The sequence below is a fragment of the Pristiophorus japonicus genome, chromosome 5, assembly GCF_044704955.1.
Source record: "Pristiophorus japonicus isolate sPriJap1 chromosome 5, sPriJap1.hap1, whole genome shotgun sequence".
NCBI classification, from domain to species: domain Eukaryota; kingdom Metazoa; phylum Chordata; class Chondrichthyes; family Pristiophoridae; genus Pristiophorus; species Pristiophorus japonicus.
This window is the reverse complement of record NC_091981.1, coordinates 4916813-4929158: the sequence shown is the minus strand read 5'-3', so window position 1 is coordinate 4929158 and position 12346 is coordinate 4916813. Positions and strand designations below refer to the sequence as shown.

The following is a 12346-nucleotide window of genomic DNA, read 5'->3' as shown; positions in this document are numbered from 1 at the left end:
GAGCGAGGTCTTGGTCCAGTGGCAAGGGTTAACCAGGACGACTGGAGACCAGCTCTGCTGCACGGACCTAGTGCGCTCACATATCGCAGTGTGGACTGGTCCGTGCTGCCCCTGGGCCCTCGCCTCTCCTGGTCCCGTATCGGATCCACAATTGGGATGTTTTTAGTATCTTCTACCGTAAAGACCGATACAAAATATTTGTTCAACGTCTCTGCCATTTTCCTGTTCCCCATTATTAATTCCCCAGTCTCATCCTCCAGGCGGCCAACATTTACTTTAGCCACTCTTTTCCTTTTTATGTACCTGTAGAAACTCTTACTATCTGTTTTTATATTCCGTGCTAATTTACTTTCATAATCTATCTTCCCTCTTGTTATCACTTTTTTAGTCGTTTTTTGCTGGCTTTTAAAAGTTTCCCAATCCTCTGGCCTCCCACTAGTCTTGGCCACATTGTATGCCCTTGTGTTCAATTTGATACCATCCCTTATTTCCTTAGTTAGCCATGGATGGTTATCCCTTCTCTTACAGTCTTTCCTTCTCATTGGGATATATTTTTGTTGCGAATTATGAAATATCTCCTTAAATGTCTGCCACTGCTCATCAAGCGTCCTATACTTTAATCTATTTTCCCAGTCCACTTTAGCCAACTCTGCCTTCATACCTTTGTAGTCTCCTTTATTTAAGCTTAGGACCCTGGTTTGAGAACCAACTTTCTCTCCCTCCAACGGAATTTGAAATTCAACCATGTTATGGTCACTCAGTCCTAGAGGATCCTTTACTAGAAGATTATTTATTAATCCTGTCTCATTACACAGTACCAGATCTAAGATAGCCTGCTCCCTGGTTGGTTCTGCAACGTACTGTTCCAGGAAACTATCCCGGATGCACTCTATGAACTCCTCCTCAAGGCTACCCTGGCCAATTTGCTTTGTCCAATCAATATGAAGGTTAAAATCGTCCATGATTATTGCCGTTCCTTTATTACAAGCCTCCATTATTTCTTGATTTATACTCTGTCCAACAGTATAACTACTGTTAGGGGGGCCTATAGACTACGCCCACCAGCGACTTTTTCCCTTATTATTCCTTATCTCCACTTCGGGATGTCCGGTGGTTGTGAAAGGCGCTATAGAAATGCAAGTCTTTCTTTCTTTTATTTCTTACAGTCGTACAACCTCACAGCCCAGACTCTCACATGAATAACAGGTAACACTAAAGGTGCCGCTCCTCAGGCAATCAAACCCCGGTGGGAGTTGGGTAAAAATTGAAACTAGCTGGAACGCGAAAACCAAAACAGAAAATGTGCAAAAACAATTTGCATTTCCGTAGCACCTTGAACATAGAAAAAAATCCCAAGTCGCTTCACCGAGGCGCAATCGGATGCAAAGATAAAGAAGGAGATATTCGCAGGTGTGACCAAAGGTTTGTCGTAGACATGTGTTTTAAGGACGGCCTTAAAGGAGGAGAGGGAGGTGAAGAGACAGAGGGATGTGAGGGGTTTACTCCAGAGCAAGGCGCCGAGATGGTGGAAGATACAGCTGGCGATGGGGCGAGGGGAGTGGAGCTAGAACCACAGAATGGTTACAGCACAGAAGGAGGCCATTCGGCCCATCGAGCCCGTGCCAGCTCTCTGCAAGAGCACCTCAGCCAGTCCCACTCCCCCGCCCTTTCCCCGTAGCCCTGCAATCTTTTCCCTTCAGGTACTTATCCAACTCCCTTTTGAAAGCCGCGATTGAGTCTGCCTCCACCACCCTCTCAGGCAGCGCATTCCAGATCCTAACCACTCGCTGCGTAAAAACGTTTTTCCTCGTGTCGCCTTTGGTTCTTCTGTCAATCGCCTTAAATCTGTGTCCTCTGGTTCTCGACCCTTCCACCAATGGGAACAGTTTCTCTCTCTATCTACTCTGTCCAGACCCCTTATGATTTTGAACACCTCGATCAAATCTCCTCTCAACCTCTGCTCCAAGGAGAACAACCCCAGCTTCTCCAGTCTATCCCCGTCACTGAAGTCCCTCATCCCTGGAACCAATCTCGTCAATCTTTTCTGCCCCCTCTCTAAGGCCTTCACATCCTTCCTAAAGTGTGGTGCCCAGAATTGGACACAATACTCCAGTTGGGGCCAAACCAGTGTTTTATACAGGTCCATATAGCTGACATGAATGTTTAGTACTCCTTGGTGAAGATGTTGACGATGGCTTGGAGTTCGGCCTCTGAGTGTGCGCAGATGCAAGCATCGTCCGCGTACTGTAGCTCGATGACCACACTTGACCAGCTCCGTTGGGCGGGCCACATTGTCCACATGTCCGACACGAGACTCCCAAAGCAAGCGCTCTACTTGGAACTCCAACACGGCAAACGAGCCCCAGGTGGACAGAGGAAACGTTACAAGGACACCCTCAAAGCCTCCCTGATAAAGTGCAACATCCCCACCGACACCTGGGAGTCCCTGGCCAAAGACCAGTCCGCCCTAAGTGGAGGAAGAGCATCCGGGAGGGCGCTGAGCACCTCGAGTCTCGTCGCCGAGAGCATGCAGAAACCAAGCGCAGGCAGCGGAAGGAGCGTGCGGCAAACCAGTCCCACCCTCCCTTTCCCTCAACCACTGTCTGTCCCACCTGTGACAGAGACTGTAATTCCCGTATTGGACTGTTCAGTCACCTGAGAAGTCACTTTTAGAGTAGAAGCAAGTCTTCCTCAATTTTGAGGAACTGCCTATGATGATGATGATATAGCTGGTATAATATCCATTATGGTAATGTGGATTTAGTCAGAGTTGGAAACATAGACAGCCACTTCACTACAGACAGGTCGCCTTAGCAACAGTGATAAGACATACCACAGAACTGACTTATTGGAATATAATGAGCTGAGGAGGAGGAACAGGGCTTTGGCTGGCTGTTTTAAACCCACAATATCAGCTCAAGCAAGACTGAGCAGTGGAATAGATTAGATCATACTGTATGATGTTTATACTCGTGATCGTGAAACGATAAGAAATAACGGCCCTGAAATTCTGACGTTTACCGGGTCTGTAAGGGGTGTGTACGGGGCGTGTCCTGGGTGTGTACGGAGTGTGTATGGGGTGCGTACGGAGTGCGTACGGGACGTGTACGGAGTGTGTACGGGGCGTGTCCTGGGTGTGTCCTGCGTGTGTACGGAGTGCGTACTGAGTTCGTACGGGATGTGTACGGGACGTGTACGGGACGTGTGCGGGGCGCGTGCGGGGCGTGTACGGGGCGCATACATTGCGCGCTAAGACCGGCTTTTCCGATCTGTCAAGTTTCTGGCTGGACAGATCCTCCGCAGATTGGAAGCGAGGACACTCGCAGGGCAAGAGTTCCGATATTTACGAATATCTTGCCCTGCAAATGTCCTTTAAAATCTTGCGCCTGAAAAAGCAGGCATATAGCCGACTGATACAGGTGCAAGTGTTTAAAAATGCACAGAAACATTTTAAAATAAAGTTATAAAAACACATTTTATTGTTAAAACCCTCCCCACTACGGTAAGTTTATTTTAAGGCATTTTTTTAAAAAGTCCGGAAAATATTTTTTTATAAGCACTTTAATTTAAACGATTCTTAAATATGTAGTGTATTTTTCTATTTTTTTTATTCATGTTTTGTGTGTTTAGGGGAGTTTCTCAATCATAATAATGGGTTCTCCAACTTACGGAGTTCCCATTATTATGAATGAGAAAATACTGTACCTTGATTGGCTGCCCAGAGCCATGTGACTGCAGCTCCGGCATACGGACGTCCCAACGCGCATGTGCTGCGACGCGCAGGGAGCGAAGGCCTCACGATCGGAAGTTCGAGCGGGTGCAGCTGGAGCAGTAGGTACGCGCCTTTTTTTTAAAAAACATTTTTAGTTGATTGCCTGCGGGAAGACCGCGATCGGAGTTTCAGGCCTGTTAACATGATTAAAGAGTGGGCAAGTTAGGTTCGGGATAAATTCGAAAATCACTGCAGGAAAGGAACTAAATGCCACTGGGTATCAAGGAATATGTCCGTGTAGATCGTGGATTGGGAAGATTGCAGCCGGCTTCTGCAAAGATTCCTGACAGAACCCAGCATCGGTGAAGGGGAGTCGGGGGGACACAGATGGATCACGATTGGCCGTAACTAGCGAGACAATCGGGTACGGGGACCTAGCGGTTACATTACTGGACCAGTAACCCAGAGGTCCTGAACAAATGATCCGGTGGCTCCATAGCTCAGGGGTTAGAGCACTGGTCTTGTAAACCAGGGATCGTGGGTTCAAATCTCACTGGGGGCCTACACAATTTAGTCGGGAGCAGCGTCGAGGAGGTGCGTGGAGAGGCCTATAAAAGGCACAGCAGGGAGTCCGGGGCCCAGCGTCGGCGGCAGTCGGGAGCAGCGTCGAGGAGGTGCGTGGAGAGGCCTATAAAAGGCGTGACTTGTGCAGCTACAGGGAGAAGGCAAAAAAGAAGTAGAAAGAAATCAAAAGGTGACGTCACAGCCAAGAGGGTAAGTGATTGGCTGGTGATTGGTGAGTAGTTTTTCTTTTTTCACTTCTATATCAGTGAGTAACTTTTAACACTGTTGTTGCCAATTTAAGTGTATATAAGGGTTAAGTCATGGCAGGAGAGCTCGGTCGGGTGTTATGCTCCTCCTGTACCATGTGGGAACTCAGGGACACTTCCGGTGTCCCTGACGATTACGTGTGCGGGAAGTGTGTCCACCTCAAGCTCCTGACAGACCGCGTTGCGGAGTTGGAGCTGAGGGTGGATTCACTCTGGAGCATCCACGATGCTGAGAATGACGTGAGTATCACGTGTAGCGAGTTGGTCGTACCACAGGGAAAGGGTCCACAGCCAGATAGGGAATGGAAGACCAACAGGAAGAGCAGTGCAAGGAAGGTAGTGCAGGAGTCCCCTGTGGTCATCCCCCTGCAAAACAGATACACTGCTTTGGGTACTGTTGAGGGGGATGACTCATCAGGGGAGGGCAGCAGCAGCCAAGTTCATGGCACCGTGGGTGACTCTGCTGCACAGGAGGGCAGGAAAAAGAGTGGGAGAGCGATAGTGATAGGGGATTCGATGGTGAGGGGAATAGATAGGCGTTTCTGCGGCCGCAACCGAGACTCCAGGATGGTATGTTGCCTCCCTGGTGCAAGGGTCAAGGATGTCTCGGAGCGGGTGCAGGACATTCTGAAAAGGGAGGGAGAACAGCCAGTTGTCGTGGTGCACATTGGTACCAACGACATAGGTAAAAAGAGGGATGAGGTCCTACGAAACGAATTTAAGGAGCAAGGAGCTAAATTAAAAAGTAGGACCTCAAAAGTAGTAATCTCGGGATTGCTACCAGTGCCACGTGATAGTCAGAGTAGGAATCGCAGGATAGCGCAGATGAATACGTGGCTTGAGCAGTGGTGCAACAGGGAGGGATTTAAATTCCTGGGGCATTGGGACCGGTTCTGGGGGAGGTGGGACCAGTACAAACCGGACGGTCTGCACCTGGGCAGGACCGGAACCAATGTCCTAGGGGGAATGTTTGCTAGTGCTGTTGGGGAGGATTTAAACTGATATGGCAGGGGGATGGGAACCAATGCAGGGAGACAGAGGGAAACAAAAAGGAGGCAAAAGCAAAAGACAGAAAGGAGATGAGGAAAAGTGGAGGGCAGAGAAACCCAAGGCAAAGAACAAAAAGGGCCACTGTACAGCAAAATTCTAAAAGGACAAAGGGTGTTAAAAGAACAAGCCTGAAGGCTTTGTGTCTTAATGCAAGGAGTATCCGCAATAAAGTGGATGAATTAACTGTGCAAATAGATGTTAACAAATATGATGTGATTGGGATTACGGAGACGTGGCTCCAGGATGATCAGGGCTGGGAACTCAACATCCAGGGGTATTCAACATTCAGGAAAGATAGAATAAAAGGAAAAGGAGGTGGGGTAGCATTGCTGGTTAAGGAGCAAATTAAGGCAATAGTTCGGAAGGACAGTAGCTTGGATGATGTGGAATCTATATGGGTAGAGCTGCAGAATACCAAAGGACAAAAAACGTTAGTGGGAGTTGCGTACAGACCTCCAAACAGTAGTAGTGATGTTGGGGAGGGCATCAAACATGAAATTAGGGGTGCATGCAATAAAGGTGCAGCAGTTATAATGGGTGACTTTAATATGCACATAGATTGGGTTAACCAAACTGGAAGCAATACGGTAGAGGAGGATTTCCTGGAGTGCATAAGGGATGGTTTTTTAGACCAATATGTCGAGGAACCAACTAGGGGGGAGGCCATCTTAGACTGGGTGTTGTGTAATGAGAGAGGATTAATTAGCAATCTTGTTGTGCGAGGCCCCTTGGGGAAGAGTGACCATAATATGGTGGAATTCTGCATTAGGATGGAGAATGAAACAGTTAATTCAGAGACCATGGTCCAGAACTTAAAGAAGGGTAACTTTGAAGGTATGAGGCGTGAATTGGCTAGGATAGATTGGCGAATGATACTGAAGGGGTTGACTGTGGATGGGCAATGGCAGACATTTAGAGACCGCATGGATGAACTACAACAATTGTACATTCCTGTCTGTCGTAAAAATAAAAAAGGGAAGGTGGCTCAACCGTGGCTATCAAGGGAAATCAGGGATAGTATTAAAGCCAAGGAAGTGGCATACAAATTGGCCAGAAATAGCAGAGAACCCGGGGACTGGGAGAAATTTAGAACTCAGCAGAGGAGGACAAAGGGTTTGATTAGGGCAGGGAAAATGGAGTACGAGAAGAAGCTTGCAGGGAACATTAAGACGGATTGCAAAAGTTTCTATAGATATGTAAAGAGAAAAAGGTTAGTAAAGACAAACGTAGGTCCCCTGCAGTCAGAATCAGGGGAAGTCATAACGGGGAACAAAGAAATGGCGGACCAATTGAACAAGTACTTTGGTTCGGTATTCACTGAGGAGGACACAAACAACCTTCCGGATATAAAAGGGGTCGGAGGGTCTAGTAAGGAGGAGGAACTGAGGGAAATCCTTATTAGTCGGGAAATTGTGTTGGGGAAATTGATGGGATTGAAGGCCGATAAATCCCCAGGGCCTGATGGACTGCATCCCAGAGTACTTAAGGAGGTGGCCTTGGAAATAGTGGATGCATTGACAGTCATTTTCCAACATTCCATTGACTCTGGATCAGTTCCTATGGAGTGGAGGGTAGCCAATGTAACCCCACTTTTTAAAAAAGGAGGGAGAGAGAAAACAGGGAATTACAGACCGGTCAGCCTGACATCACTAGTGGGTAAAATGATGGAATCAATTATTAAGGATGTCATCGCAGTGCATTTGGAAAGAGGTAATATGATAGGTCCAAGTCAGCATGGATTTGTGAAAGGGAAATCATGCTTGACAAATCTTCTGGAATTTTTTGAGGATGTTTCCAGTAGAGTGGACAAGGGAGAACCAGTCGATGTGGTATATTTGGACTTTCAGAAGGCTTTCGACAAGGTCCCACACAAGAGATTAATGTGCAAAGTTAAAGCACATGGGATTGGGGGTAGTGTGCTGACATGGATTGAGAACTGGTTGTCAGACAGGAAGCAAAGAGTAGGAGTAAATGGGGACTTTTCAGAATGGCAGGCAGTGACTAGTGGGGTACCGCAAGGTTCTGTGCTGGGGCCCCAGCTGTTTACACTGTACATTAATGATTTAGACGAGGGGATTAAATGTAGTATCTCCAAATTTGCGGATGACACTAAGTTGGGTGGCAGTGTGAGCTGCAAGGAGGATTCTATGAGGCTGCAGAGCGACTTGGATAGGTTAGATGAGTGGGCAAATGCATGGCAGATGAAGTATAATGTGGATAAATGTGAGGTTATCCACTTTGGTGGTAAAAACAGAGAGACAGACTATTATCTGAATGGTGACAGATTAGGAAAAGGGCAGGTGCAAAGAGACCTGGATGTCATGGTACATGAGTCATTGAAGGTTGGCATGCAGGTACAGCAGGCGGTTAAGAAAGCAAATGGCATGTTGGCCTTCATAGCGAGGGGATTTGAGTACAAGGGCAGGGAGGTGTTGCTACAATTGTACAGGGCCTTGGTGAGGCCACACCTGGAGTATTGTGTACAGTTTTGGTCTCCTAACCTGAGGAAGGACATTCTTGCTATTGAGGGAGTGCAGCGAAGGTTCACCAGACTGATTCCCGGGATGGCGGGACTGACCTATCAAGAAAGACTGGATCAACTGGGCTTGTATTCACTGGAGTTCAGAAGAATGAGAGGGGACCTCATAGAAACGTTTAAAATTCTGACGGGGTTAGACAGGTTAGATGCAGGAAGAATGTTCCCAATGTTGGGGAAGTCCAGAACCAGGGGACACAGTCTAAGGATAAGGGGGAAGCCATTTAGGACCGAGATGAGGAGGAATTTATTCACCCAGAGAGTGGTGAACCTGTGGAATTCTCTACCACAGAAAGTTGTTGAGGCCAATTCACTAAATATATTCAAAAAGGAGTTAGATGAAGTCCTTACTACTAGGGGAATCAAGGGGTATGGTGAGAAAGCAGGAATGGGGTACTGAAGTTTCATGTTCAGCCATGAACTCATTGAATGGCAGTGCAGGCTAGAAGGGCCGAATGGCCTACTCCTGCACCTATTTTCTATGTTTCTTCTATGTTTCTATGAGTCATGAGTTACAATCCCACCACGGCAGCTGGGGAATTAAAATTCAATTAAATAAATCTGGAATAAAAAGTCAGTGTCAGTAATGGTGACCATGAAACTACCGGATTGTCCGGGAAAAACCCGTCTGGTTCACTAATGCCCTTTCGGGAAGGAAATCTGTCGCCCTTACCCGGTCTGGCCGATATGTGACTCCAGACTCACAACAATGTGGTTGACTCTTAACTGCCCTCTGACCTGGCCCAACGAGACACTCCGTTGTATAAGGCGGCTCACCACCACCTTCTCAAGGGGCAATTGGGGAAACATAGAAACATAGAAAATAGGAGCAGTAGTCGGCCATTCGGCCCTTTGAGTCTGCACCGCCATTCAATATGATCATGGCTGATCCTTTATCTCAACACCATATTCCCGCTTTTTCCCCATACCCCTTGATGCCTTTTGTGTCTAGAAATCTATCTGTCTCCCTCTTAAATATATTCAGTGGCTTGGCCTCCACAGCCTTCTGTGGTAGAGAATTCCACAGGTTCACCACCCTCTGAGTGAAAACATTTCTCCTCATCTAAATTTCCTACCCCGTATCCTGAGACTGTGACCCCTTGTTCTAGACTTCCCAGCCCCGGGGAAACATCCTCCCCGCATCCAGTCTGTCCAACCCCATCAGAACTTTATACATTCTTCTAAACTCCAGTGAATACAGGCCTGGTTGACCCAATCTCTCTTCATACGTCAATCCTGCCATCCCAGGAATCAGTCTGGTGAACCTTCGCTGCACACCCTCTATGGCAAGTAATCCTTCCTTAGGTAAGGAGACCAGAACTGCACACAATACTCCAGGTGTGGTCTCACCAAGGCCCTGTATAACTGCAGTAAGACATCCTTGCTCCTGTACTCAAATCCTTTTGCAATGAAGGCCAACATACCATTTACCTTCCTAACTGCTTGCTGCACCGGCATGTTTGCTGTCAATGACTGGTGTACAAGGACACCCAGGTCCCTCTGTACATCGACACTTCCCAAGCCATCGCCATTTAAATAATACTTTGTCCTTATGTTTTTCCTACCAAAGTGGATAACTTCACATTTATCCACATTATACTGCATCTGCCATGTGTTTGCCCACTCACTCAACCTATCTAAATCACCTTGCAGCATCTTTGCATCCTCCTCACGACTCACAATCCCACCTAGTTTTGTGTCGTCAGTAAATTTGGAAATATTACATTTGGTTCCCTCATCGAAATATTTATATTTTGTGAATAGCTGGGGCCCCAGCACTGATCCCTGTAGGGACAGGGCAATAAATTCCGGCATTGTCATTGATGCCTGCATCCCATGACTGAATGTTTTAAAAAGCACCACAAGACATCAAGGTTCTATCCAGCAGATCAGAACATAAGAATTAGGAGCAGGAGTCGGCCATTCGGCCCCTCGAGCCTGCTCCGCCATTCAATAAGATCACGGCTGATCTTCGACCTCAACTCCACTTTCCCGCCCGATCCCCATATCCCTCGATTCCCCAAGAGTCCAAAAATCTATCGATCGCAGCCTTGAATATACTCAACGACTCAGCATCCACAGCCCTCTGGGGCAGAGAATTCCAAAGATTCACCACCCTCTGAGTGAAGAAATTCCTCCTCATCTCAGTCCTAAATGGCCGACCCCTTATCCTGAGACTGTGACCCCTGGTTCTAGACTCTCCAGCCCGGGGGAAACATCCTCCCTGCATCTACCCTGTTGAGCCCTGTAAGAGTTTACATCCCTGATGGAAGTTAGAGTGGATGCTCGGGTTTACGATGGTTGATGTGTAAGATAGACAGTAACAGGCGGAAAATATTATAGTTTTCAATAAACTACTGAGGTTGCTGACACTATATTATATTGATTAGTGAGATACAGCGTGCAGTTCTGGTCACCACATTACGGGAAAGATGTGATTGCACTGGAGAGGGTACAGAGGAGATTTACCAGGATGTTGCCAGGACTGGAGAAGTTTAGCGATGAGGAAAGATTGGATAGGCTGGGTCTGTTTTCTTTGGAACAGAGGAGGCAGAGGGGAGATTTAATTGAGGTGTATAAAATCATGAGGGGCCTTGATAGAGTGGATAGGAAGGACCTATTTCCCTTAGCAGAGGGGTCAATAACCAGGGGGCATAGATTTAAAGTAATTGGGGGGAGGTTTAGAGGGGATTTGAGGGGAAATGTCTTCCCCCAGAGGGTGGTGGGGGTCTGGAACTCACGGCCTGAAAGGGTGGTAGAGGCAGAAACCCTCACCACATTTAAAAAGTACTTGGATGTGCACCTGAAGTGCCGTAACCTGCAGGGCTACGGACCGAGAGCTGGAAAGTGGGATTAGGCCGGGTAGCTCTTGGTCGGCCGGTACAGACACGATGGGCCGAATGGCCTCCTCCTGTGCCGTTGATTCTGTGATCCCATGGTGTACGCTAGACTCTCGCGGAAGTGCATGCCACTTATTTGTCTCTGCCGCTGTCTCCGACGTTGACGCTGAAAGACAGCAAGACCTCTGTGGCCCGTGTCGAACGTCTGAGGATTTATACCGAAGCGCCGATTGGGACCGAAGACCCCTGGTTGTGCCCGAGGAACTTAGAAATAGGCTGGCTGAAGAACAGAACATTCCGGAAAGAAGCCAAGCAGGTCCAGTTTCCTGAAGAACATAAGAATTCGGAGCAGGAGTCGGCCATTCGGCCCCTCGAGCCTGCTCTGCCATTCAATAAGATCACGGCTGAACTTCGACCTCAACTTCACTTTCCCGCCCGATCTTCACAGACAGCGGTGGACACTAACCCTGCCACCAACATCCGCCCCTCTCGTGCGCGATCTTTCGCTCACCCCCACCGCACATCCGCCCCCATTATGACCGACTTCCGGTCCCCTGGAAAAAAAAGCCAAAGAGCGGAATTTCGCTCAAGAGGCCACCTCAGTCACGGCGCCGGTAAAAACGACAGAAACAGGGTAGGTGTACCCCCTTTCCAGCGGTGGGCAAGTTCGGCCCCCCTTACTGTTATACTCAAATCTTCATGGAATACAAGCCAACACACCATTTCATTTCTTAATCACTTGCTGTACCTGCAGGTTAACTTTCAGTGATTGGTGTACAAGGTCACCCAGGTCCCTCTGAACACCAACATTTCCCAATCTATCACCATTTAAAAAATACTCTGCTTTTCTATTTTTCCGACCAAAGTGGACAACTTTACATTTCTCCACATTTGTCATGTTCTCGCCCAATCATAGAAACATAGAAACATAGAAAATAGGTGCAGGAATAGGCCATTCGGCCCTTCGAGCCTGCACCACCATTCAATAAGATCATGGCTGATCATTCACCTCAGTACCCCTTTCCTGCTTTCTCTCCATACCCCTTGATCCCTTTAGCCGTAAGGGCCATATCTAACTCCCTCTTGAATATATCCAATGAACTGGCAACAACAACTCTCTGCGGCAGGGAATTCCACAGGTTAACAACTCTCTGAGTGAAGAAGTTTCTCCTCATCTCAGTCCTAAATGGCCTACACCTTATCCATAGACTGTGTCCCCTGGTTCTGGACTTCCCCAACATCAGGAATATTCTTCCTGCATCTAACCTGTCCAGTCCAGTCAGAATCTTATACGTTTCTATGAGATCCCCTCTCATCCTTCTAAACTCAAGTGAATAAAGGCCCAGTTGATCCAGTCTCTCCTCATATGTCAGTCCTG

The 12346-nt window shown here is 47.7% G+C and overlaps 1 protein-coding gene and 1 non-coding gene across 2 annotated transcripts in view; one reads left to right on the top strand and one right to left on the bottom strand.

Moving 5' to 3' along the window:
* LOC139263732 (copine-4-like) overlaps positions 1-12346 on the bottom strand; it is a 378262-nt gene that overhangs the window by 293479 nt on the left and 72437 nt on the right. The gene's annotated exons all lie outside the window — the stretch shown is intronic.
* trnat-ugu (transfer RNA threonine (anticodon UGU)) lies at positions 4202-4275 on the top strand. Its single transcript has one exon. It is a non-coding gene; the product is annotated as a tRNA-Thr (tRNA).